The sequence below is a fragment of the Theropithecus gelada genome, chromosome 18 (genome assembly GCF_003255815.1).
Source record: "Theropithecus gelada isolate Dixy chromosome 18, Tgel_1.0, whole genome shotgun sequence".
In the NCBI taxonomy this organism is placed as follows: Eukaryota; Metazoa; Chordata; class Mammalia; order Primates; family Cercopithecidae; genus Theropithecus; species Theropithecus gelada.
Window position 1 is genome coordinate 7,039,933 of NC_037686.1, and position 26,806 is coordinate 7,066,738.

At 42.9% G+C, this 26,806-nt stretch overlaps 1 protein-coding gene across 4 annotated transcripts in view; it reads left to right on the top strand.

Annotated features, from left to right (window-relative positions):
* The window catches only part of L3MBTL4 (L3MBTL4, histone methyl-lysine binding protein), a 449,874-nt gene that overhangs the window by 35,066 nt on the left and 388,002 nt on the right, over positions 1-26,806 (top strand). Inside the window, exon 1 of one of the 4 annotated variants that reach the window (XM_025365147.1) lies at positions 15,322-15,405. The exons of the other annotated variants lie outside the window; for them this stretch is intronic. The gene's annotated coding sequence lies outside the window, so the exon portion shown is untranslated. Of the gene's footprint in view, positions 1-15,321; positions 15,406-26,806 lie in introns of those variants that run through there. 4 annotated transcript variants of the gene reach the window in all.

A 26,806-nucleotide genomic window follows, 5' to 3' on the forward strand; every position in this document is an offset into this window, starting at 1 on the left:
AGCTTCAGGAGACTTAAACATCCCTGCCTGATAGCTCTGAAATGAGCAGTGGACCTCCCAGCAGAGCGTTTGAGCTCCGCTAAGGGTCAGACTGCCTCCTCAAGTGGGTCCCTGACTCCCGTGTATCCTGACTGGGAGACACCTCCCAGTAGGGGCCAACAGACACCTCATGCAGTAGAGCTCTGTCTGGCATCTGGCAGGTGCCCCTCTGGGAAAAAGCTTCCAGAGGAAAGAACAGGCAGTAATCTTTGCTGTTCTGCAGCCTCTGCTGGTAATTCCCAGGAAAACAGGGTCTGGAGTGGACCTCCAGCATACTTCAGCAGACCTGCAGCAGAAGGGCCTGACTGTTAGAAGGAAAATTAACAAACAGAAAGGAATAGCACATCCACTCAGAGACCCCATCTGAAGATCACCAACATCAAAGACTAAAGGTAGATAAATTCACAGAGATGGGGAGAAACCAGCACAAAAAGGCTGAAAAGTCCAAAAACCAGAACACCTCTTCTCCAAAGGATCACAGCTCCTCTCCAGCAAGGGAACAAAACTGGTTGGAGAATGAGTTTGATGAATTGACAGAAGTAGGCTTCAGAAGGTGGGTAATAACAAACTCCTCCAAGCTAAAAGAGCATGCTCTAACCCAATGCAAGGAAGCTAAGAACCTTGAAAAAAGGTTAGACAAATTGCTAACTAGAATAACCAGGTTAGAGAAGAACATAAATGACCTGATGGAGCTGAAAAGCACAGCCCAAGAACTTCATGAAGCATACACAAGTATCAAGAGCCGAATTGATCAAGTAGAAGAAAGGATATCAGAGATTGAAGATCAACTTAATGAAATAAAATGAGAAGACAAGACTAGAGAAAAAAGAATAAAAAGGAATGCACAAAACCTCCAAGAAATATGGGACTATGTCAACCGACCAAATCTGTGTTTGATTGGTGTACCTGAAAGTGATGGAGAGAATGGAACCAAGCAGGAAAACACTCTTCAGGATATTATCCAGGAGAACTTCTCCAATCTAGCAAGATAGGCCAACATTCAAATTCAGGAAATACAGAGGAGACCATAAAGGTACTCCTCGAGAAGGGCAACTCCAAGACACATAATCATCAGATTCACCAAGGTTGAAATGAAGGAAAAAGTGTTAAGGGCAGCCAGAGAGAAAGGTCAGGTTACCCACAAAGGGAACCCCATCAGACTAACAGCAGATCTCTCTGTAGAAACCCTACAAGCCAGAAGAGAGTGGAGGCCAATATTCAACATTCTTAAAGAAAAGAATTTTGAACCCAGAATTTCATATCCAGCCAAACTAAGCTTCATAAGTGAAGGAGAAATAAAATCCTTTACAGACAAGCAAATGCTGAGAGATTTTGTCACCACCAGGTCTGCCTTACAAGAGCTCCTGAAGGAAGCACTAAACATGGAAAGGAACAACTGGTACTACCCACTGCAAAAACATACCAAATTGTAAAGATCATTGACACTATGAAGAAACCGCTTCAACTAATGGGCAAAATAACCAGCTAGCGTCATAGTAACAGAATCAAATTCACACATAACAATGTTAACCTTAAATGTAAATGGGCTAAATGCCCCAATTAAAAGACATGGGCTGGCAAATTGGATAAAGAGTCAAGACCCATCAGTGTGCTGTATTCAGGAGACCCGTCTCACGTGCAAAGACACACACAGGCTCCAAATAAAGGGATGGAGTAATATTTACCAAGCCAATGGAAAGCAAAAAAAAAAAAAAAGCAAGGGTTGCAATCCTAGTCTCTGATAAAACAGACTGTAAACTAACAAAGATTAAAAGAGACAAAGAAGGGCATTACATAATGGTAAAGGGATCAATGCAACAAGAAGAGCTAACTATCCTAAATATATACACACCCAATACAGTAGCACCCAGATTCATAAAGGAAGTTCTTAGAGATCTACAAAGAGACTTAGACTCCCACACAGTAATAGTAGGAGACTTTAACACCCCACTGTCGATATTAGACAGATCAGCAAGACAGAAAATTAACAAGAATATTCAGGACTTGCACTCAGCTCTGGACCAAGCAGACCTAATAGACATCTACAGAAGTCTCCTACCCCAAATCAACAGAATATACATTCTTCTCAGCACCTCATCACACTTATTCTAAAATTGATCATATAATTGGAAATAAAACACTTCTCAGCAAGTGCAAAAGAATGGAAATCATAATAAACTGTCTCTCAGACCACAGTGCAATCAAGTTAGAACTCAGGATTAATAAACTCACTCAAAACCACAAAACTACATGGAAACTGAACAACCTGCTCCCAAATGACTACTGGGTAAATAATGAAATGAAGGCAGAAATAAAGTTGTTCTGTGAAACCAATGAGAACAAAGACACAATGTACCAGAATCTCTGGGACACATTTAAAGCAGTGTGTAGAGGGAAAGTTATAGCACTAAATGCCCACAAGAGAAAGCAGGAAAGACCCAAAATTGACACACTAACATCAAATTAAAAGAACTAGAGAAGCAAGAACAAACAAATTCAAAAGCTAGCAGAAGACAAGAAATAATTTAGATTAGAGCAGAACTGAAGGAGAGAGAGACATGAAAAACCCTTTAAGAAATCAATGAATCCAGGAGCTGTTTTTTTGAAAAGATCAACAAAATAGATAGACTGCTAGCCACGCTAATAAAGAAGACAAGAGAGAAGAATCAAAAGACACAATAAAAAATGATATAGGGAATATCACCGCTGATCCCACAGAAATACAAACTACCATCAGAGAATATTATAAACACCTCTATGCAAATAAACTAGAAAATCTGGAAGAGATGGATAAATTCTCTAAACCAGCAAGAAGTTGAATCCCTAAAGAGACCAATAACAAATTCTGAAATTGAGGCAGTAATTAATAGCCCACCAACTAAAAAAAGTCCAGGACCAGACTGATTCACAGCCGAATTCTACCAGAGGCACAGAGAGGAGCTGGTACCTTTCCTTCTGAAACTATTCCAAAGAATAGAAGAAGAGAGAATCCTCCCTAACTCATTTTATGAGGCCAGCATCATTCTGATACCAAAACCTGGCAGAGACACAACAAAAAAAGAAAATTTCAGGCCAATATCCCTGATGAACATTGATGCAAAAATCCTCAATAAAACACTGGCAAACCAAATCCAGCAGCACATCAAAAAGCTTATCCACCACGATCAAGTCAGCTTCATCCCTGGGATGCAAGGCTGGTACAACATATGCAAATCAATAAACATAACATCACATAAACAGAACCAATGACAAAAACCACATGATTATCTCAACAGATGCAGAAAAGGCCTTCGACAAAATTCAACTCCCCTTCATGCTAAAAACTCTCAATAAACTAGGTATCGATGGAACATACCTCAAAATAATAAGAGCTATTTATGAAAAACCCACAGCCAATATCATACTGAATGGGCAAAAACTGGAAGCATTCCCTTTGAAAACCAGCACAAGACAAGGATTCCCTCTTTCACCACTCCTATTCAACATAGTATTGGAAGTTCTGGCCAGGGCAATCTCAAAAGAGAAAGAAATAAAGTCTATTCAAATAGGAAAAGAGGAAGTCAAATTGTCCCTGTTTGCAGATGACATGATTGTATATTTAGAAAACCCCATGGTCTCAGCCCAAAATCTCCTTAAGCTGATAAGCAACTTCAGCAAAGTCTCAGGGTAAAAAAATCAATGTGCAAAGATCACAAGCACTCCTATACACCAACAACAGATAGAGAGCCAAATCATGAGTGAACTCTAATTCACAGTTGCTACTAAGAGAATAAAATACCTAGGAATACAACTTACAAGGGATGTGAAGGACCTCTTCAAGGAGAACTACAAAACACTGCTCAAGGAAATAAGAGAGTACACAAACAAATGGAAAAGTGTTCTATGTTCATGGATAGGAAGGATAAATATCATGAAAATGGCCATACTGCCCAAAGTAATTTATAGATTCAATGCTATCCCCATCAAGCTACCATTGACTTTCTTCACAGAATTGGAAAGATCTATTTTAAACTTCATATGGAACCAAAAAAGAGCACACATAGCCAAGACTATCTTAAGCTAAAAGAACAAAGCTGGAGGCATCACACTACCTGACTTCAAACTATACTACAAGGCGACAGTGATCAAAACAGCATGGTACTGGTACCAAAACAGATATATAGACCAACAGAACAGAACAGAGTCCTCAGAAATAACACCACACATCTACAACCATCTGATCTTTGACAAACCTGATACGAGCAATGGGGAAAGGATTCCCTATTTAATAAATGATGCTGGGAAAACTGGCTAGCCATATGCAGAAAACTGAAACTGGACCCCTTCCTTACACTTTATACAAAAATTAACTCAAGATGGATTGAAGACTTAAACGTAAGACCTGAAACCATAAAAATACTAGACAAAAACCTAGGCAATACCATTCAGGACATAAGCATGGGCAAAGACTTCATGTCTAAAACACCAAAAGCAATGGCAACAAAAGCCAAAACAGACAAATGGGATCTAATTAAACTAGAGAGCTTCTGCACAGCACAAGAAACTATCATCAGAGTGAAGAGGCAACCTACAGAATGGGAGAAAATTTTTGCAATCTATCCATCTGACAAAGGGCTAATATCCAGAATCTACAAAGAACTTAAACAAATTTACAAGAAAAAATCAAACAACCCCATCAAAAAGTGGGCAAAGGATATGAACAGACATTTCTCAAAAGAAGACATTTATGCAGCCGGCAAACATGAAAAAATGCTCATCATCGCTGGTCATCAGAGAAATGCAAATCAAAACCACAATGAGATACCATCTCACACCAGTTAGAATGGCGATCATTAAAAAGTCAGGAAACAACAGGTGCTGGAGAGGATGTGGAGAAAAAGGAATACTTTTACACTGTTGCTGGGAATGTAAATTAGTTCAACCATTGTGGAAGAGAGTGGCAATTCCTCAAGGATCTAGAACTAGAAATACCATATGACCAAGCCATCCCATTACTGGGTATATACCCAAAGGATCATTGTCATGTTGCTATAAAGATAAATGCACACGTATGTTTACTGTGGCACTATTCACAATAGCAAAGACTTGGAACCAACCCAAATGTCCATCAATGATAGACTGGATAAAGAAAATATGGCACATATACATCATGGAATACTATGCAGCTATAAAGAAGGATGAGCTCATGTCCTTTGCAGAGACATGGATGCAGCTGGAAACCATCATTCTCAGCAAACTAACAGAGAAACAGAAAACCAAACACTGCATGTTCTCACTCATAAGTGGGAATTGAACAATGAGAACACATGGACACAGGGAGGGGAACATCACACACCGGGACCTATTGTGGGGTGGGAGGCTAGGGGAAGGATAGCATTAGGAGAAATACCTAATGTAGGTGACTGGTTGATGGGTGCAGCAAACCACCATGGCACGTGTATACCTATGTACAAAAACTGCACTTTCTGCACATGTATCCTAGAACTTAACGTATAGTACAAATAATAATAATAATAGTAATAATAATAAAAACCAACTCAGGAAACTCCCAGGCAAGGGTGTGTGTGTAGGTAGTGTGGAGACAAGTGGACAGGGACAGAAAAGGAGGTAAGATTTCTTCACCTGTACCTATTTATATGGTCTTGACTTTTGAACCAGATAAGTTTATCAGTTACTCAGTATGTGAATGGATGAATTTGTAACTAAACAAATAAACAAAACACAGCACAGTGCTCCTGGTGGCCAGCCAGGTTTGTGACCCTCGAGACAGGAGGCCAGGTGAGGATCAGAGAAATCCACTTCCTGTCTTTTCCCTTTTCCTGTTTGTGCTCCGTGCCCTCCTCCAAAGCTTTATTTGCTTTTGGTTGATAGAACTTTCTGGAATTTGTGATAGTCAGCATTACTAGCCTCCTTAGATAGTTGGCACTTTGTATCACCTTTTGTATTTTCACAACGGTTTCAGTGGGAGGGCAGGAGATGGCAAATCCCATCTTGCTACTTTCATTCCTCCATTCAGATATTCATTTAACAGATGTGATGAGCTAGTAGCAAGGGCCATACACTGTTCTAAGTGCTCGGGCTATGCTAGCAAAGAAAATGGTTGCAGAGCCTGACTACGTCTTTTGTTTGGTTGTTTGTTTGTTTGTTTTTTGAGACAAGGTCTCACTCTGTCACCCAGGCTGGAGTGCAGTGGTGCCATCAAGGATCACTGCAGCCTCAACCTCCCAGGCCCAAGTGATCCTCCCATCTCAGCCTCCCGAGTAGCTGGGACTATAGGTACACACCACCACACTCAGCTAATTTTTGTTGTTGTTGTTGTAGAGATGGGGGTCTCCCCAGCCCAGGCTGGTCTGAAACTCCTGGTCCCAAGCAATCCTTCCACTTCAACCTCCCGAAGTGCTGGGATTACAGGCATGAGCCACTGTGCCCAGCTGGGGCCTTACTTTGTGTACCCTGTAGATAGGATGGACAGACAACAAATATGCAAAAGAAAGGAACAGACAACGTCAGTTCATCAAGTGTTTAGTGATGCAACTAAAACAGATTGATGTGACAGTGAGTCAGGGGATGCTACTGTGGATAATTTTCATGACTGACATGAGGAGGTGATGTTTGAAGTGGTACCTACATTAGGAGGAGCAGGAAGCCCTGCAAAGATCTGGGTGCCGTGCTCCAGGTGGGCTGCAGTGAGTGCACAGGTGCTGAGGAGCATCTTGCTGGGCACCTCTGGGGACAGTGGGAGGGCCACCGTGGCCAGTGAGGCAAGCAGGGAGAAAGCAGACTGAAAAAGTGGGGTCGGAGAGCTTGAGGGGCTAGACCTAGTGCATATGTGGCCTTGTAGGACTCAGTGACGAGTTTGGAGTTTCCTTAATGTGCTGGGAAGCTACTGGCATCTTGAGCAGGGCAGGGACGAGTTCTTAGCCACGACATTGTGGGCACATGTCTTGGGACACCTCACGTTTAGCGTGTCTGCACCTAAACCAGTGCCCTCGCCTCAGTCTGTGCTTCTGCCGATTTCTTGGTGAGTGGTTTTCTCACGTTGCTGCCCAAGTGGAGATTTGACGTCCAGGCCAGGCCCTTCTTTCTTTATTATTGCCCACGTCTGTTGTGTCACCAGATCCTACTGGCTTCCACCCCGTTCTTTCTCGGTTTTTCTCTATTTCTCACCCTGACTGTTGCAGTTAGGCCATTGTCATCTCATTTACTAAACTGGTATTTATTGACGACCTCCTGTGCCCCAGATGTGATTCCAGGTGCTGGAGATACGGTGACAAAGAAGCCTCTCGGAGGACTCAAGTAAAGGAACTAGTATGCGAAGTGCTGAGTGTGATTCTAAGGGAAGCGCTGGCTGTGGAGGTGCCCCTCACCTAGCCTGGGATCGGGGTGGTGGTTGCAGGAGGCATCCGAGGAAATGACATTTACACAGAGGCCCCAGGGGCAGCGAGGTGGTGGGAAGGTGGCTCCAGGTAGGAGGTGAGAAGAGAGTGCACAAGGTCAGGTTGTAGCACAGTCTGGCTTGGAAGAGAAGTTGGCTGGTCAGGTGGGAAGCCAGGTCAGGAGGTGCCTCAGAAGCCATGGCAGCCTGGACTGTATCCTTAGAACGGGAGAACCACGGAGGGGCCGTAAATGGGGGAGAGAGAGCCAAGCCATAGGGGCATTTTAGGTCCACATACGGACAGTAGGTTTGGAAGGTACAAAGGCTGGAGTTCCTGTATCGACTGGGGCAGGTGCAGTGATCTAGGTGGCTGCCAGTGGAAGGCGCCTGTGAGTCAGAGTTTGCAATTCCTGTGGACATCTGAATTAATTCTGCAGATCAGACTGCGTTACACTGCAGGAGCAGCCCGAGTTTCCCAATGCACCAAAGCAGAAGCTTTTTGGAAATCTATATATTTTTTCATATTATTGGGAATCTCTTCAGAATATGAAGGCTTTATTGAATTGCGTCTGAAATGAATTTCATTTAAATACTGAATTAATTGAAAGCTTTGCTTCTGAATATTTTTCCATAGATTTCACGGTGCTTTAGAAATTTCATTTTGCCTCATGTTTTAGTATTGGCAATAACTGCCAGTAATAGAAGTGGCAATGTTGAGGGGAATGATGGTGGCGAGTGTGGGAGGGTCTCAGTGGTCAGCTTTCTTACGGTGAGGAGAGGCGGGGATGGCTGGTTCTATAGTGTTTTCACTGGGACCAGGACTCACTGTGGAAGGGGAGGAAGTACCACTTTGTGGTGAGAACAGCACACAGGCTCCTGTTTACCATCCTAGTGGTTTGAATTTAATGAAACCCTTTGGAATTTTGACTGTAATCATGGAAGAGGTCATTTGCTTCTTTATTTGTACAGCTTTTTGTATCCATCTGTCCCATGAATATTTGTTGACACTCACTGCCTATTAGGCACGATCCCACAAAAGAAATGCGGTATTTGCCGATGAAGTAGGCCTCAACGTTGCCTTGCATCTAAAAGGGGAGACATTGCCAGGGAGTTTATTTTGTAGCTCTCTTGATAAAATGTTTTAGCAAACACTAGTGTGCCAGGCTTGGTCCTAACTCTCTGCCAGTGTTAACCCATGTAATCCTTGTGACAGCTCTGTGTGGTTGGTGCTGTTGTTACTGGCATTTTACACACAAAAGAACCAGAGCACAGGGGATAAGTGACTCACCCAAGTCACAGCTGTTCAGCAGTAGAGCTGGATTTGAACCCAGCCACTGCCATTCCAGAACTGGATTTTCAGGAAGATGCAGCAGGAGTATGAAGGGCGGGTGTGTGCTTCTGCTATTTGTGTATGCACAGGGGGAAATGTGGGTAACCAGGGGGGGCTTTTATTTTACTTGAATTCTTCAGAGACCACTGAAAATTTACAACAACGAAGAAAAGTCATCTCTTAAACCTATAAATTTTGTTTCAGTTATGAATTTCTAAGACCATCCTTTAAAAACCCCCAATAATTCAGCTTTGTGAGTCTCTTAGGAAACAAAACAAAACAAAATAACACAGTTTCTGTTTTGAGTAATCTGTCATATTCAAGTTTATTATTATTATTTTTTAACATTTTAGTTTATGGAAGTGGTAAAGTGGGGGTATTTCTTTTTATCAATTCACTTGACATTTGGGCAGATCTGATGGAGTTTGTAAATCAAGGCTTGCACTGTAATTCCCTTGTACTTTCTCTGGGATTTTGCTACTGTGATTCACTTGAAGATGTATTTTGTACGGTGCATAATCTGTTTAATCGAGAGCCTGCTTTGCCAACACTAGGTTGGATTCCTTGTTGTCAGGGTACGTTTGGGTAGAGCGACTTCTCTTTGCACTTTGTCAAAGCTCTAAGATCTCACTGTGTGTAGGGGTGTGTGCAGGGCAGATAGGAACAGGGGTTTGGTGAAGAACTGAGCATGGCTGCTGCCCCTACAGCAGATCAGCTAGCGAGGAGTCGATGTCAAGGACATCAAGTGGAGTGTTGGCCTGTGTTTTTATGCAAGTAGGAATGAAAGGGACCTCACTCCCGTTAAACCTGGTGGAGAGCATGCATAGGGTAGCGGAAAGCCCAACCCTTTTGACTGCCCTTTGGGAAGGTTTGATAAAGGACTACTTTGTTTCAGGTTGTTTCTTTACTGTGCAAGAGACAAGCTCTCCAGTTCCCAGCATGGATGAGGTTGCAGAGACAAGGATGCGCAAATTGGATAGCGTCCCAGAATCTGCAGAGTCACATCTTCATGGTGCTGCCTCATTATATTTCTTAGAGAAATTTTTTCCCCAGAATATTGTCGGGGAAGGAGCCATTAATATCACATTTAATGAAAGATCAGATGTATGTGACTTTTTTTGCATCATTCTGTTTTGGATGACAGTTTTCAAAAAGGAAAAAATGGTCAATATTTAAATGTGCTTTGCAACAATGAAACACTTAACGACCATTGATTGTCATCTTGCTTCTAGAGGACACAGAATTTAAACTTTCTTCCCATTATTTGCAGAATATAATTATGGTGGGTTAAGTTCCTGCGGGAAAACATGTTTTAAGTGAAAGAATTGGAGTCAGACTGTTGTTTCATTTTTTTGTTTGTTTGTTTGTTTTTAAAGAAAAATGATCACAAACAAAACACTGAAGCAATTTACAGCAATTACATATCTGTCCATTTGGTTATATGTAGGGTGATCATATAATTTAATGTACAGGTGAGAACACTTTGGAGAGTGAAAGGAGGCACTTAGTGGATTGGAAACAGTGGGTCAGCAGGTGTGCACTGGGATTGCTTTGTGCAAAACCAGGAGCTTTCACCACTCATAGTTTAAGAAGCCTTGCTGAAGAATAGATATTGAAAAGAGGAAAATGAAATAAAGAGTTGCAAATTTTCATTTAATATTGAAGAGAATTATAGCTGGTTCTGGGATTTGATTTTACCTTGCTTTCAAACTAAGAAGATACTGTTACAAATAAGCCTGTTATTTTTCATGGGTGCTGGCAGAGGACACGAGGCTCCTGGGTCAGAGGAAAAGGGGTGTCTAATTCGTAGTACAGCAAGCACAACAGCATTGGCATATTTATGTCAGTTTCCCTTGCCCCCCACATCCCCATAGGGCAGCTTGCTATGGACCAGGTGGATGCTGGACTTGCAGTGTGTTTTCATCATAGCAGAGTTGCACACCCAGGCAGGGGCAGCCACCACAGTTATAGCAAGCAGTAAATACGCCTAGTCTTTCCCAGGGGCTGAGAGAGGGAGGTGGAGAAAGGAGGAAAGAAGGTAACTCGTGTCTCAAAGTTGCCAGCTGCATAAACAACCTTAGGAAATGACCTGGGTGGGAGGGTGGTCAGGGCCTGAAGTCTTGGCACCGCTGACAAGATGTGTAGGGGTCCAAGCGCCCAGGAGCACTGTCTCTCCCAACAGTTCTGAGTTGTGACATGTATCCTCTTTACGGCTTCAGGCCTGTGTTCACTGCGTCAAGGTAGACATTGAAGAGAGGCTATTGTGGAGAGCCTCATGGAATTCATGGATGTCTTTATGGTGATATTGATAAGCTTCTTGAGAAACTGAGCCTGGAATTAAAAGAATGCTTTCTTATAGTGTTCTGAAACCAAGAACAAGATCAAATTATTAGGCTTTCTGCTTTATTACAGGTTGGCATCTATTTTCTTAACCACAGTTCAGTGAACTATGCATTTGTAGCTAAATTAGGAAAGTTCTCTAAGCATTATTTGTTATTACCAAGCACCAGTGCCCTGCCTTAACAATTCAGTAACATTTGGGGCGGGACATGTGAGGAAGGCCATTGTTGGAAGAGATGCTCTGCGGTAGTAAGGGTTTCGGTGAAATTTTGGAGGATGATTTGCCAGGCAGAGTTGGCTTTCCTCAGGATCGTGCAGCGTTTTATGCTTGAGTTTCCTGGGTGTGTCGCTGTTTCCCACCGTGAGCCTGGGCTGTCCTAGGCCCTTAGCTTCCTCCGAGAGGCTCTCCCCGCAGGGTCTCGCTTCCAGAGTAACCAGCCCTGAGGCTGTCTTCCACCCTCATCAAAACCTGCTTTTCACAGACATTTCCAGAACTCCACTCTGGGTGTTCTGCTGAGTTCTCTGATGGTTTGTATTCTGGCTCATCAGCTGACAGTACAGGTGTAAGCCAGGGGGTGGCAAGTCATAGCCCAGTGGCCACATCTGGCCCGCTGCCTGTTTTGTCAATGTTTTTACTGGCACACAGCCATGCCCATTTGTTTTCATATTGTGTGGCTCCCTCGTGCTCTGATGGCAGAGTTTAAGTAACTGCCGCAGGGACTATGACCCTCAAAGCCTAAATATTTACAGTCTGGACTTAAAAAAAACAAAACTGTGCCGACCCTGGGTCTAAGTTAATAGATCAACTGGACAGAACCTTCCTTGGCACTGCAAGGCTTTTGCTGCTGTGCATTTCCCACAATGCTCTGTGCACAGAAAGTGCTGCTGTGCGTTTCCCACAATGCTCTGTGCACAGAAAGTGCTGCTGTGCGTTTCCCACAATGCTCTGTGCACAGAAAGTGCTGCTGTGCATTTCCCACAATGCTCTGTGCACAGAAAGTGCTGCATCTGCATTTGGTGAGTGAGGAAAGATAAGCGCTGGTTGGTGAAATGCGCATGAAAAGCGCTGGCCTGCAGTTGTGGAAACCCAAATGTCTTTTCTTGCAAACTTTTAATTTTTAAAAATTTTTCTGAGTCTGCTTGCTGGGGAAAGCCCGTACATCTTAAGAGTGCATTTGGTGGGGGAAGTGCTTCAGCTCTGTCCCTGTCAACTGGGGACAGTGTGGCCTGCAGGTTTATCAGAGCGGCTGCGTCTACCTCCCAGCTCAGTCTCCTGTCAGGGAGGACCCTTCACCACCAGCGAACCTTTGAATCATATGCACATTTAACTTAGGTGACTTCATCTCTTTTGGCCACCAGTAGTGGGTGTGATTCTGCCGCTGCCCCGGGTGGGAGGGGGCCTGCTGTGCCCTCATGTGTGCTGGGTTATGTAGGCCCCGAAGGGACTGTGCTGTGCTGAACGGGAGGCGTGGTTTCCATCTGGGTTCCCACTGAAGAACCTGCAGTGTTTCCCCCGCTGGAACAAAAGCTGACTTTATTGCTCCTTTAGAGGCATTTATCATTTTCCAAGTCTGATGGGATTGTATGTAATTTTTCCCTTTGCATGAGGACATTAGAACCTAACTTCCCGTAACATGCCAGTCCGCTGTGTTTATGATTCATGCATCAGGATTTATGCCTGCTCTCTGCCAGGCACTGTCCTGGGTGCACAAGCAAGAGAGGGAGACAGAATAAAAACCTCACCTATGCCTTCCCTTCACCTGTGTCCAATAGTAAGCCAGGTCGGTGCTTTCTTTTGTGTTTTTTTGTTTTGTTTTTGTTTTGAGACCGAGTCTCACTCTGTCACCCAGGCTGGAGTGCAGTGGCATGATCTCTGCTCCCTGCAACCTCTGCCTCCCAGGTTCAAGCAATTCTTGTGCCTCAGCCTCCTGAGTAGCTGAGACTACAGGCACGTGCCACCATGCCCAGCTAATTTTTGTATTTTCAGTAGAGACAGCGTTTCATCATGTTAGCCAGGCTGGTCTTGAACTCTTGACCTCAAGTGATCCACCCGCCTCGGCATCCCGAAGTGCTGGGATTATAGGCGTGAGCCACTGCGCCTGGCCGGTGCTTTCTTTATAAGGCATTTTACTACCTTTTCTCCCCTCTAACTAGAAACTGCTGGTTACTTTGCACCTGGGCTATTCTAGCAAATCTTCCAGCTGGATTCTGGGACTCCCTGACTCTTGGCTCTTGTCCTGTGAATGTCATCCCAGGTCTGTTGCATATCCCCCTTTCCAACCAAATCCAGCTGTAATCCTGCTTGGCTTTCACAGCCCTCCATGAAGCCTTCCTGGGCAACATGATTTCCTCTTATTCCTCATAAGAAATGGCCTCCCATGTATCTGAGCTCTTTTCTGTTTCTGAGCCATGGCCTGTGTTATTTCCCTTGTATAGAGCGACCCCTTCTAAAGATTCTCCTTCCTCTGTATAAGGCTTTTTAGCACCATTGACGGTTTTGGACCAGAGGGTTCTTTGTGGTGAGGGGTTGTCCTGTGCTTTGTAGGGATGGGTAACGCATGGCTGGCCTCCGCCCACCACATGCCAGCAGCACCCCTCCCCACCATCCCCTGGAGGACACATTCCCTCACTTTCAACCTACTTTCTTATATTTTCTGTTCCTTTCTTATATCAGCATATTGATGAATTATGATCTTTATAGAGATTGCTGATTTCTGTTTTTTAATTTGTGTACTTTTGAGAACCACTGCTTTCAAACTGTATGTGGGGAACATACTGCCCCAAGTGGTAGCCCTGCTTCTCCAGGAAGCATCTGTCGACTGCAGCCCTTGCTCACCTTCTCTTCTTTCGACTAGTGTAGCGCTTGTGCATAACAGGCATTGACTTTTTTTTTTTTTTTTTTTTTTGAGACAGAGTCTCTCTCTCTCACCCAGGCTGAAGTGCGGTGGCGAGATCTTGGCTCACTGCAGCCTCTGCCTCCCAAGATCAAGGGATTCTCCCACTTCCGCCTCCTGAGTAGCTGGGACTACAGGCATGTGCCACCATGCCTGGCAAATTTTTGTATTTTTAGTAGAGACAGGGTTTCACCGTGTTGCCCAGGCTGGTCTCAAACTCCTCACCTCAAGTGATCTGCCCACCTCGGCCTCCCAAAGTGCTGGGATTACAGGTGTGAACCACCATGCCCAGCCTCCAGGCACTGACCTTTATTAAGATTAATAATTAGACAGCACTGTTTGCCAGTTGCTTACAGTCAATGAATCTTGTTCCCATAATTGTGTTGTAGGCTCCTAAAGTCAGGGACTACATGGCATACTACTTTTCTGGGTCTTTTTGGAAGTTTTTTAAACTTTCTGTGGCTCCATTTTCTCATCTGCAAAATGAGGATAACAATACCTATACCTCAGGGCTGTTTTGAAGTTCCACGAGTTAGTGCATGGAAAGTGCTTAGCAGGCATCTTGGCAGACAGTAAGCACACGGTCAGCTATCTACCTGCTGTGACTACTGTTTATCACCCAGTGTCCCTAGCAAAGTAGGTAACCCAGTGGGTAGTCAAGTTCACTTTTACTTCTTTAGGGAAGTGACTGGAATGGGAGCATGTGGGCTGCGGCCTCAACAAAGATCTTCTGGTGTTTTCTCTCCTTTGCTTGCACCCCAAATATTTTTATGCTGTTGGCATCAGTTAAAAGTAAGCACCGATTGCCGCGTCACTGTGAGCCATGGAGGAGCAGCACAGAGCAGGTCATGGTGGATGCTGGCGACTGGAAAGAGTGTAGAGGATGAAGGGAAGATGGTGCCTCCCTCGCCTGTGCTGAGGTTTTTATGCATTTGTGTGTTGACTCTCTTTCGTGTGGCCTTCTTGTGAGCTCCAGGGAAATCATGCTGGCTTGGTATCCCTCAGCAACTCAAAGCTGAAGTGTGTTCAGCCACATCTTCCTTCCAAGCATGTTCTTCCCAGGACTTGGTTTTGAATTCCTGTTTCACGAGCTTTGTGACTGTAACCTGTAGAACTTCCATTTCTTTATAAAATGGGAATGATTCTAATATCTCCTTCCCAGGGTTGAAGTGAGGGCTAAAAGAGGTAATGCTGAATCCGTATCTTGTGAGTAAAGCTCATGGCATCTGTTAAGAGGCAAATCACCATCCTCTGTGACCATTAGTGCCGTTTACGATGTGCCTTCCTAGTGGTCATGGGAAATCTGGAAATGGGCGGCATTCTGAGAGCAGCCTTGGCCTCACAGTACTTTATCTGAGTGCTCTGTCTTTAGGTCAGGTGGCTTCTGGGGCCTTCTGAGCAACATGCACAAGCTGCGACAGCTACTGGCAAAGGAGTGTGAAAAGAGGTTGTCAGGGATTGCCCTGACCCCAGCTTCTGAGAGCAGGTGCAGCGCGTGTTTCTGATTTGGTGGGCGAGGCCAGGTGAGAGGGGTTCTGTGTGAAGACATTCTCTGTGGGCCGGGGCGGAGAGCACCCTGAGGAGGCAGCACTGATGTGGTTAATCCATTGGCCTCCTAGACTGGTGGGAAGCCTGTTCTCGACGGGAGGCCACTCATTTTCCAGGAAGGACACACTGGCCAATAGCTTAGGCCTTCGGCAAGAGTTTATTTTAAAGCGAGGTAATGGCGATGGTAACAGGAGTGTCTGTGAGGCTGTCTTCTTGGCCTTCACAGTGATGGTTTCTAGGTAAGTTTTGAAAAGAGCACACTTCTGTGTTTTACTGCAGACTGAAGGGTTTTCTAGGTGTGTATGTGAGGAATAAGATTACTGCCCACTCAGAAAAGAGGGCATGGCATGCAATCAGAGGGACCTGACAGAAAGGTTAGCTCCAGGGTTAGGCAGTCAGGCTTGGGATCCTCTTAGCTCCTGCTGGGCGAGCGTCTCTCCTGGCCTTGCCTTCTGGCACCTGCTGTGGGCTCTGCTAGGGACTTGTGTTTTGTGCCCTGTTTGGGTTCGGTGAGTCAGGTCACTGCCAGGCACTGCTGCTGCGTCTCTTTCTAATGCAGAGATCTGCTCCACAGATAGTCTCTTTGGCTAGAGTAAAAGGAGATCTTCCTGTGGGTATACAGTACATTCAATAATTTCCTTTTAAAGCACTCATATACATCCTTGAATCTTTTAGAAAAAGGCAGGCAAATGATGAGAGAAAGTCTGGCATTTTGATGGCATCCCAGTCTCCTTGGCATTAAACAAACATCTGCACTCAGCAGAGTTTTCCTGTCACAACATCGTCCATTCAGCTAGATTCTGGCTGGGAATAGTCTTTTTGGGAATGTGTGAAATTAGACACCTATTTAAAGTTGTATCCAGAGCTTTGCTTTACAATACTAATAGAGATATGTAGAATTCATGAATATCAATTCCTTGTATAGATATATTCATAGACCTTCTCTAGTCCCTGTATTATGCACTTCTTGCCTTCATTTGGAAAGAACAACTCCTAGATAATATCATTATTTAAAAACACAAACTTTTCTATCTTAAGAATTCAGTGATACTGTGAACACTTTCAGATGTTGGAGGATGGCCTTAAAATAGACACTGATGCTATTATGCTATCTTTCTCTAGACATAGTAGCCACAGTTTGTTCTCTGACATGAGTGTTTGTCTGTATTTTCTGTATGGCCACCGTTCTAGGAGCTCAGCATGTTGCAACGTTGTTTAAAGAAGAATGTGCTGACCATCTGTGGACAGGCATTTTCAAGTTAATACTATGTCAGGGAATGCATATGAAATTACTTGTCTGTTCTATATGGAGAAATTATTACATTTAGTTATTAAGTTTACAAGTTTTAGACATAATTTTTAAGTTTATGCATTTAGAGAAGGAAAGGACTATAGAATTAAATAAAAGGTTTGTAGGTTTCTTTCCTTAATCTAGCCCAGGCATGTATATAATTGAGGTTCCAGAAGTATGCTACGGCCACCTTCCCATCTGCACTCCTAACAAAGTCCACCCTGTTTGCTGTGCCCTTGTGAGGTGCATTTGGCTAAGGTTGGGTGATTTTTTTTCACAACTTGTGCATACGTTGACAGTGTCTGTCCTCTTTATTTAATATGAGAGTAATATTGCTTAAGTGAATTCAGCTTAGGAAATTATTTAAAAAGAGTGACTTAGTGCAGATTGTAATGTCCCTTGAAGAACTAGTGATAATTTGAAAATCATTTAGCTTGCAAACAATACAGTGTTTCAAGTAACTTTTCAAAAGCTGGTGTTTTTGCAGAAGATAGAAGGGACTGTGGAGCCAATTTGTATCAGAGATAGTAGCCTGGATTTTGTTCTTTCCTTGACTTTACAAGTTCTTCTTGCTCTGTGGGTATTTTTTTCCTTATCTGGAATGTGGGATCTGACAATTTAAACCACACTATTGTTGCTGCCTTATCTTCCTATGAGAAACCTGAGCCATTTTCTTCTTTAGATGGCTAAAATGTCTGTTTTCAAATAGGACAGGGCCAATAGAATAAATCTTCCATTTATTTCTTTTGAGCAGATAGAATAAGTTAACAGCATTATCATGTGCAATTATGGTTAACCTACTTTTATTTCTTCTTGAGTTCATAGCGTATGTCTTTATGTCACAAAGCTGGGAGGAAAATAACAGCTCCTTAGACATTCCATTGAACAGTGATTTTATTATCTTTTCCTCTCTGTTTCTCTTACTCTCTTTTTTTGCCTGTGTAAAACATAATGTTTATACATTGTGTAACTTTTCTAAAGTTTTTTGTGTGAAGGGAAGCATGTTTATTCCATAAAACATATTCGTAGGTGCTTGATATCATGATATGATAATCTCAGTATTTAATAAATATTTTTAGTGATAATTTTGATTGCATTGATTATATGCATGAATATTCAAGCCTAAGTTTATAAAGATACAGAAATATATCTAGTAACAACAGCATGAATAAACATTTTATTTAATTTGAAAACTTAGACTTTTGATTTTTTTTGCTATAACATATATTTTAAAAAATAAACACTTGTCCTCACTCTTGGTTACTAGTCTTTTTTTATGGGTGTGGAAGTTAATAGTGTCTATTTTTTTTGTAGCTGCTTTTGAAATATGCCTTAAATTTTGTTTACAAATATAATCTAAATTGCCTAGATGGTAAAGACTTTACTGACATCTGAGATTACAGTTATGAAAATATTAGGCATTGTGTAGAAAGTATATATGATAGATACAAATTTAGAGTGTTATAATTTATCCTAATGAATTCTAAACATGCCACAAAATATATCCTTTTGATTACACTTATGGGTAAATTTGTGTTATGTGTAAATTATGATGACATCTAATTTCATCAGTTTTAAAGTTTAGCAGTTTATTTAATGATGAAAAAATTGGTAAAAAGAAATGTTACCAGTGACTCTTTTACTTAGGAAGTAACGATGAAGCTTTTAGGTTTGAATTGTGGACTCTGTTCTCTGTAGAAATAAAGGACTAATTTGTATTTTTTAAGACTGGAGTTCTTAACTTTTTGGTCTCAGGATCCTGTTATACTTTTAAAAACTACTAAGGACCCAAAAGTACTTTCAGTATTATATGTGTCTTATATAACAATATTTATGGCATTAGAAATTACAATGGAAAAAATTAAGAATATTTATTAGTTTATTAAAAAATAACAATATAATCATTACTTAACATAAATAATATTTTAATGAAAATAATTATATTCTCTGAAACAAAAATATTTAGTGACAAGAGTGGCATTGTTTCACATTTTTGCAAATGTCTTTAATGTCTGGCTTAATAGAAGACAGCCAAATTCTTATATGTATTTCTGCATTGCAGTCTGTTGCAATGTGTTGTGTTGGTTGAAGTATAAGAAGAAAATCCAGGGCCGGGCGCGGTGGCTCACGCCTGTAATCCCAGCACTTTGGGAGGCCGAGGCGGGCGGATCACAAGGTCAGGAGATCGAGACCACAGTGAAACCCCGTCTCTACTAAAAATACAAAAAATTAGCCGGGCGCGGTGGTGGGCGCCTGTAGTCCCAGCTACTCAGGAGGCTGAGGCAGGAGAATGGCGTGAACCCGGGAGGCGGAGCTTGCAGTGAGCCGAGATCGTGCCACTGCACTCCAGCCTGGGCGACAGCGCAAGACTCCGTCTCAAAAAAAAAAAAAAAAAAAAAAAGAAGAAAATCCAGGCATGCATAGATACAAGGGTCGACAAGAGAGGATGTCGAGGACCCCTTGAAAATATGATGGAGACCCTCAGGGGCCCTTGGACGACAGTTTGAGAATCATTTTTAAGACAACGGGTAGAGTTTTAGTGATACCCTCTTCCCCCCCCACCCCCAAATGTTAGATGTCGAGGGAGTAATAGTAATCATGAGAAGTCATCTGAACTTGGAGTAAGGCTTGCTGCTGTTAGTAAGTTATGTGAATTAAGCTTGTAATACCTTTGAAGCTCAGTGGTTGTTTTTACAGTATGATTCAGAACAGCATAGCAGTTAAGTGGGCATGGGAGCTCCAGATGGAGACTGCCTGGGTTCAAAACTGGGCTCCTTCACTGAGTGGCTTCATAAGTTGGGGCAAGTTTCTTAATCTCTGTAAACTTCAATTCGTTCCTCTCTAATATGGGAATAGAAGAGTTGTTTCTCCTGGAATCACTATGAGGCTTAAGGGGTTAACTCACATGAAGTATTTGAAAGTTTGGCAAGGAGTAAGCACTCAGCAAGTTAGCTGTTAGTATTTTTGTTACATCTGGGTTTCCAAAAGTAGCTTAGTGGCCACCATTTTCTTTATCTTTGTAACTTCTGACATTGTGCTTTCAGTTTGCTTTTTAATACATGTACTTGGGTGGGCTTTCCCTGTCAACTCTCATAACATTGCAGTTTGGAGGTGGTGGGAAGTGGTTGAGAAGACACGGAGATTCCTGGAGGGGCACTGGGGCACCCGTGGGGCCTGGGTGTCGGGTGTAGACGTGTACTGAGCCATCAGGGACTGCTCCTGGACGTTTCATACCTGGGTTTTCCATGAAGGGGTTTGTTAGAAGAAACGCTTCCAAAGTTAAACCAAGTATGAAATCCACTTACTGCCACAATTTACGAACTGAGGAAACGGAGACTTGACCGGTTTTTGGCGATTTTTCTTTCATTTTTTTTTCCACTAGGAATAGAAGAATATCTGTGTCTAGCATTTAATTTCATCCCTGATATTTGTTCTAGACTATTATTTCCGTCAGATTTCATAGAAAACAGCCTCTTCATTTTCACAGGAGCTATGGGAAAAGTGTTTTAGAATGGAGACTTTTCCTCTGTGGTTCACAGTAGATGAGTGCTGTACGCGGGCATCAGTGTGTGGCGACTGAAAGGCAGTGCACATGTGCACACACTTCCTTCTCCACCTTTCTCCCCGAAAAAGCCAGTACAGCCTGGGATTTGGGATTTAACATTTCTAATAAAAACTTGCATTTGTTTTTTCCCATATATTATATTGCTTTCTTTTCCCACTGTTTTCCAATACCTTGTACAGAAAGTGCTCAGTAAATATTGGTTCATGAGTTGTTACTAAGATGTTGTAAGTTACCAGGGAGGGAAAGGGTTATATTGGAAAAAGTGCACATTTTAAAGTCAGAGATACTTGGGTGCAGCTACTGGCAGTATCATTTCTTGGTATTGTGATTTGTGTATAATTTCTCTGAGCCTTATTTAAAAAATAGTTATAATGAGACTTCACAGGGATGTCATAGAATTGCAGATTACATAAATGAAGGTAGCCATCCTCCACTAGACCCAAGTGGCTGGGGAAGGAACAGTTTTCCAGCAGAGAGAGGCGCTGTTAGCAGAAGGAGAGAGGGCTACTGGGCTACCGAGCAGACAAAACTATAGAGATGGTGTATGTGAGCTCTTCTAGTGCTGGTCTCTTCATGCCTTTTCCTTTCTTTTACTTTTCTTTTCTTTTGTTCTCTTCTCTTCTTTTCTTTTCTTCTTTCCTCCTCCTCTTTCTTTCTCCTTTTCTTTCTTGAAACAAGTTTCTTTCTTTCTCTTTCTTTCTTTCCTTCTTTCTTTTCTTTTCTTTTTCTCTTCTTTCCCTTTCCTTTTTTTCCTTTCCTTTCCTTCCCTCCCCTCCCCTCCCTTCCTTTCTCCTTCCTTCCTTCCTTCCTTCCTTCCTTCCTTCCTTCCTTCCTTCCTTCCTTCCTTCCTTCCTTCCTTTTTTTTCCTCCCCTCCCCTCCCCTCTCCTCTTTTCTATTCTTCTTTTTTTTGATAGTGTCTTGCCCTGTCACCGAGGGTGGAGTACAGTGGTGTGATCACGGCTCACTGCAGGTTTGAACTCTTGGGCTCAAGGGATCCACCCACCTCAGCCTCTCAAGTAGCTGGGACTATAGGTGTCTACCACCATGCCTGCCTAATTTTTAGTAGGGATGGGGGTCTCACTATGTTTTTCAGGCTGGTCTCAAACTCTTGGAGTCAAGCGGTCCTCCTGCCTCTGCCTCCCAAAGTGCTGGGATTGCAACCACGCCCAGCCACAATTTATTTCTACTACTTAGGCTCCTCAGTTGCTCAGAGCAGAGGCCCACTAGAGAAAGCCTAAGGAAAGAGACGACGTACATGGAAACCTTTGGAGGTCATCTGTGGAACCCCTGCATAGGACTGCAGCCAGCTGAAGAAGCAGAACCTGGCATTGGCACACTGTCAAGGACTGTCTCTTTAAAGATCACCTTCATTCTCCTTTCCCACTGCAGTCTGGTTTCCTCCATTTCCACATGAGGAAAATAGGTTCTGCCAACGATTTCCAGCCTGTGTGTTACAATCTAACCTCCCAGAGAAGGGTTAATCTGATCGACCTTAGCTCCTACTACAGATTCCTTGTACGGAATCTGATTTGTCCAGCTTGAGTCTGGAGGCCACCCCTGGATCTGTGGGCTGTTGCCAGGGCTATGATCATGTGCGTACAGGGCAATTTCTCATGCAAAAATTTGCACAGTGGGGGCAGGCGGCGGTGGGGAGATGCAGCAGTTCCTGAGAAAGAGATGTTGGCAAGAGAGCCTGGTAGACTGTCATTACTATTTATACTGGAAAGAGAACTGAATTTAGTGTGAGAAGATCTGTGTTTGAGTCTTGGCTCTGCTGTTTTGAGCTACCAAGGTCCTGAGCATTTCTCTTAATGGGGCTGTGACTGTCAGTGTCCTGCTGGGTGTCACATGCTTCACCCATTGTAGGCCACAGTTAAAATATCAATAAGGGCTGTTACTATTGCTGCTGCTGCTGTTTCTGTGATTACTAATTACTGGTGTTGTTATAATCATCATTATTACTTACTTTGCCCACCTAGTATCTTTTTTTTTTTTTTTTAAACAGAGTCTTACTCTGTTGCCTAGGCTTGAAGGCAGTGGCACAATCACAGCTCACTGCAGCCTTGGACTAGACTCCTTGGCTCAAGCAGTCCTACCTCCTCAGCCTCCCAGGTAGCTAACACTACAAAAGTATGCTACCATGCCCAGCTAGGTTTTTAAATTTAAATTTAAATTTCTTTTTTGTAGAGATGAGGTCTTGGTATGTTACTCAAGCTGGTCTTGAACTCCTGACCTTAAGCAATTCTCTTGCCTTGTCCTCTCAAAGTGTTGGGTTTACAGGCACGAGCTAGCACTGCACTCTGCCCCAGTATCATTCTTGAGAGCATCAAATTGTATAATGTATGGGAAAGCAGTTTAACCCCAGACACGTGCTCATTAGGGATTATGATTTAATCACCATCTCACGGTCTAATGTCATTCTCTTCATTCTTCCTGCTCAACCTTTGATCTCTCAGTTTATCTCCGTGTAACATTAAAGTGATAAATCTGCTTTTCGAGTTAATTAGCTTTTGTAAAGTTTTTGGATGTTTGATATATAAGATCCTAGAAAAGTGAAAACCTCTAGAATAGAGGATAGAAGAGTGACTGATTTAATTTCCTGTCTCATCTGGCTTTATTTAAATTTTTTTTTTTTTTGAGACAGGGTCTTACTCTTTCACCTAGGCTGGAGGAGTGCAGTGACACATTCATAGGTCACTGCAGCCTAGAACTCCTGGGCTTAAGGGATCCCCCTGCTTCAGTCTCCTGAGTAGCTGGGACTACAGTGCACACCTCCACACCCTGCTAAATTTTGTATTTTTTATAGTGATGGGGGTCTCACTATGTTGCCCAGGCTGGTCTTGAACTCCTGACCTCAAACTATCCTCCCACCTTGGCCTCTGAAAGTGTTGGGATTATAGACATGAGCCACTGCTCCTGGCCTCAGCTGGCTTTAACATTCTCCTTATAGAGTTCTGTTTCTCTATAAGTACTGTATTCATGAAACAGAGAATGACATTTTACCTGCCAGCTTGTTGTCAGTATGTCATGTGGTACTTCTGAATTATTAGCGCACACTTAAGTAATTATGAAAGCATGAAGAGAGGACAAAAGGGAAGACCATGAGTTTCTGAGTCATACACCCCTTTAATCCATTGTGTCCGCTGCCTTCTGCTTGCCCCCCACACTAGGAGGAATATGAAGAGTGAGATGCAGAGAACGTTCAGTCTCTTTCATTGAAAACATAAGTCTGTAACGCACTCACAGGTCTCCTTTGCATAAGGATCTGCTTTGGTCACCTCGTACTTCAACAGAGTGCTGAAATCTCAGTCTGTCCAAATCTCTGGGAATTTTTGAGAGTTTAAAATAGATTTGGTTTGAAATTTCCCCCAGAAATCCCTAGAACAAACAACTTATTTAGAATGCTTTAGATTTATTTTTTTAGATATGTCATAGCTTCACCCTCTTCTAAGAGTTATCTATGCTCAAGTGAAAAAAGATGTTTAGAGAAAATTTATTTTAGCCATTTTCTCAGGATTATACTAAGTAATTGTTTGAAGTCATGATTTCTCTTTTTTCTTTTAAGCTGGAGTCTCACTGTGTTGCCCAGACTGGAGTGCAGTGGCATGATCTCGGCTCACTGCAACCTCTGCCTCCCAGGTTCAAGCCATTCTCCCGCCTCAGCCTCCCAAATAGCTGGGATTACAGGCATGTGCCACCATGCCTGGCTAGTAGAGACAGGGTTTCACCATGTTGCCCAGGCTGGTCTGGAACTCCTGACCTCAGTTGATCTGTCCACTTTGGCCTCCCGAAGTGCTGGGATTACAGGCGTGAGCGACCGTGCCCAGCTGTGTTTGAGGTTATGATGTATTATTAAATGTTGGCCTGAGAATTAAGTAAGTTGCTAAATTTTATACCTTTAAATAATTTCAGAATGTTTTAAATGGCTGATTAAGCTTGTGTTGCAGGTCTGGACTATGAAAGTAACTGGCACGGAATGAAAACACTAGATTTTAATCAGTAAATACGGCATGAAAAGACCCAAAATGTGATTCTTTGCAAGACATTTTCATAAACTGAAATCATACCTGGGCTTTCCACTGGAATATGGAACAATGCAGAAATAGACATGGCAAGTTCTCCACTTGGTCCCCATCTGCACAGGGCTCTCCCGTGGAGCCCTCAGGCAGGTGCTTCTGCTCATTCCTCTCCCCATTGGTTACCTCGCTTCAGGGAACTGGCCTCTCACTGCTTTCCATGTGCAAAAGGGCCAGTCTCCTGTGTGTTTGAAGAGCCAAGTTTCCTGAGGGTAGACGTTGTAAACTTAGATGACACAGACTTTCTGAAGCTTGTGCCGGTTAGATCCTAGGAGGTCTTGGATTTGGTTTGAGGAGCACGGGAAGGTGGGCTGGGGAACTGGAGTAGCTGGCATGACCAGGTGTCACTTTCTTATCCATAAGCCTTAGACTTTTGCTGCAGCTTTCTTTCTTTTTGGGTGACTTCCTTTAATGCTCTGTTCTAAAACTGCAGGGTTTTGGAGGGATCTGCCTTGAAGTGGAGCGACATCGATCAGTTGATACCTTTTTTGGAGGGGACTCTTGACTAGGTAGTGGGCCAAGGTGCAGGAAGCCCTGGAGTGTGGGCTCAGCCCAGGGCTGTATCCCTGAGCATGTGGTCAGCTAGCTGCATGACCTTGTCTCATTTCTTTGGCCTTCAGTTTTTCTTTCTGTAAAATAAGAAGGTTGGATTAACTTGCGTCCATCTTCCAAAAAAGCTTTGTCATCAAACACAAGTTTATTTAATCGGCACTCTTAGTAAAGTGTAAGTTAGACCCAGAAAAGGTCTTAAAGGTCATTTTCTAGGATAGTCTAAGCCACTGATTTTACAAATGAGGTCGTTAACTCCCAGAATAGTGAAGCACTTGGTTTAAAGCTGCGTAATTTATGGTAAGTTGGTTTTCTGCACCTTGATGGAGGGAAGGGTAGGCGAGGCTGCGAAGGAGACGGACGTGTGCTTTTCGTGATGTTTGCTCTGCTTTGTCTTCATCTGGCCAAGGCTTGGTTGAAGGCATTTTCTAGTGGCTGTGGTTTTGTGTCTTCCCAAGGAACTGAAAGAGAACAGTGAGATAATGAGATTATGTTCTGAACTTTGAAGCACTAAATGCAGTCAGCCTGGAGATAAAGCTTTTAACGATGCATGCGCGAGTAATTTCATTGTGATAGTTGTATCACAATTTATGCTTTTTACATAATCCACAAGGCTTAGCCAGCTGACTTATCCACGAAGTGACCAGAAAATCCTGTCATTCTCTGTTGTATATGCATATGGTTTGACTTTTCTCTAATGATTTTTTTTCAAAAGTCCTGATTGTGACAATTAGGCCCCAGTCATGGAGGGGGATTTTCACAGTTGCTTATGTATATGTAGTATCTTGAAGACAGTGATTTAAAACCTGGCAGTCAGCATTTGGAGGACTCCTGCATTCCTTTTAAGAACAAGAGGAATCTCTTTTTCTCTCACACATTTACTACATAGAATTAGAATAGATCATTGGTAGGGGATGATGGGGGTGGCTGGTTTTATAGAAAAGGTACCAAAATTGGCCGGGCACGGTGGCTCAAGCCTGTAATCCCAGCACTTTGGGAGGCCTAGATGGGCAGATCACAAGGTCAGGAGATCGAGACCATCCTGGCTAGCACGGTGAAACCCCGTCTCTACTAAAAAATACAAAAAACTAGCCAGGCGAGGTGGCGGGCGCCTGTAGTCCCAGCTACTCGGGAGGCTGAGGCAGGAGAATGGCGTAAACCCGGGAGGCAGAGCTTGCAGTGAGCCGAGATCTGGCCACTGCACTCCAACCTGGGCAACGGAGTGAGACTCCGTCTCAAAAAAAAAAAAAAAAAAAAAAAAAGAAAAGGTACCAAAATTAAATGAGCTGCAGAATGAAAAGAAGGTGCTAGTTATTTCACTGTTCAGGATTTTTTTGTTTGGTGCTTTTACATATTACTAATTTTTTTCTTCTGAAGTTCCACCCAATAAAGACTTAGGAATTTCACAGAATGTCTCAAGATTTGATGAGAAAGTAAACAAGAAAATATATAGTAGTCTCAAAGACTCCAGCCTGTTGTCACCATTTCTTTTCAAGATAAATGGAGTTTCTTAATTACATTTTTTGGGGATAGACTTAAGCAGACTGAAACAAGATTTCAGGTGGGAGCTAACTTGATAAGATATCAATGCTTTGGATGAGATATAGCAAAAGTCAGATAAAGTCACGTGGCGCACAATGACATTTTCATCAGTGACGGACTGCATATATGACACTGATCCCATAAGATTATAATGGAGCCGAAAAATTCCTGTCACCCAGTGACAGTGGGCATCTGTGGCAGTGTTGTAGCCCATGGCATTACTCATGTGTTTGTGGTGGTGCTGGTATAAACGAAC